Below are 1,174 nucleotides of genomic sequence, written 5' to 3'. Positions count from 1 at the left end.
GCCGAAGTTGTCCTGTGTTAGTAGCAAAGAGACCGCCAGTGTTTACACCGGCCCCACCATAACGACGTATTATATTTCTGACAATAATCCCACCAAACGGGAAACGTCGCTGATTTTGAGGCAGATTAGTTGTATACAACACTTTGAGATGCGCCAAGACGTGCGCCAAGAGCTCTATTATATACGGAAGCTTCGCGTACGCGCCGCTAAGGGCCGGACGCGTGAGGAACGGCGCCACTGGCGCGGAAGAACTTTGAAAAGTAATTTCTAACCTCCACTGTGCGATATGAAAACTGAGGAAAGCAGGAACGCTTAATTGGCGATTCTCTAATTTTAGGTCAGTATATATAAGTTGTAAACAGGGTTAGAAAAAAGGGGAGAATCGTATAAAAAAATTTAATAAACTCTAATTTTAGACGAATCCATTTCCTTAATCCTACACCCAAGAAGAAAAAAAATCGAAAACATATTATATATATACCACTGTGAACAAAAAGTAAGGTGAATTTGTTTATAAAATGTAAACATGATTCGGATGAAAAAGATGCACCAGAATCTGCAGAAAGTGTAGAGGTATCTGGTCGTAAGTGGTAACATATTGCACCAATGGACGCTAGAACATTGCAAAATCTTCCACGAAAATGTTCACTTGCCGAACAAAGTGGACATGTAGAAACAGAAGGTGAGTGTTTGCATTTATTTATCGATGACGAAATAATCGACGATATCATATTATGGACAAATAAAAACAGCGAGGGAGAGCATAGCATGGAACAAGAAATGGAAACCGGTAGACCTGGCAAAGAAATGGATGCATTTTTCGGACTATTATTGCTAATTGGAAGATTCAGAGAATCGCGAGAATGCAAAAGCGATTTGTGGAAAGGTGATGATGCACTTTCAAGAAGATTTTATGCTGCTGTAATGTCTAGAGATAGATTTACGGATATACTAAGGTATATTCGCTTCGACGATACCGCTACACGTGAAGCAAGGAAGACGGGCGACAATTTTATGTGATATGTGTAGAAAATGAAATGTATAACGAAAAACGTTATTTTTTTTCAACAATTCATTCAGATATTTTTTCCTATTTTCCAGTGTCCTAACAATATATTGGTCAAAGCCAAGAGCTCGAGCAACCGTTCATATGTAATTAGTGAGGTATCGGTGT

The 1,174-nt window shown here is 39.0% G+C and overlaps 1 long non-coding RNA gene across 1 annotated transcript; it reads left to right on the top strand.

The window, feature by feature from the left end:
- Positions 1-26: 26 nt before the first annotated feature.
- LOC144478069 (uncharacterized) lies at positions 27-1,174 on the top strand. Its single transcript, XR_013495312.1, has 4 exons — positions 27-337; positions 417-682; positions 753-886; positions 1,102-1,174. It is a non-coding gene; the product is annotated as an uncharacterized LOC144478069 (long non-coding RNA).

Source organism: Augochlora pura, unplaced genomic scaffold, assembly GCF_028453695.1.
Source record: "Augochlora pura isolate Apur16 unplaced genomic scaffold, APUR_v2.2.1 APUR_unplaced_7415, whole genome shotgun sequence".
NCBI classification, from domain to species: domain Eukaryota; kingdom Metazoa; phylum Arthropoda; class Insecta; order Hymenoptera; family Halictidae; genus Augochlora; species Augochlora pura.
This window is presented reverse-complemented; position numbering and strand designations above follow the sequence as displayed.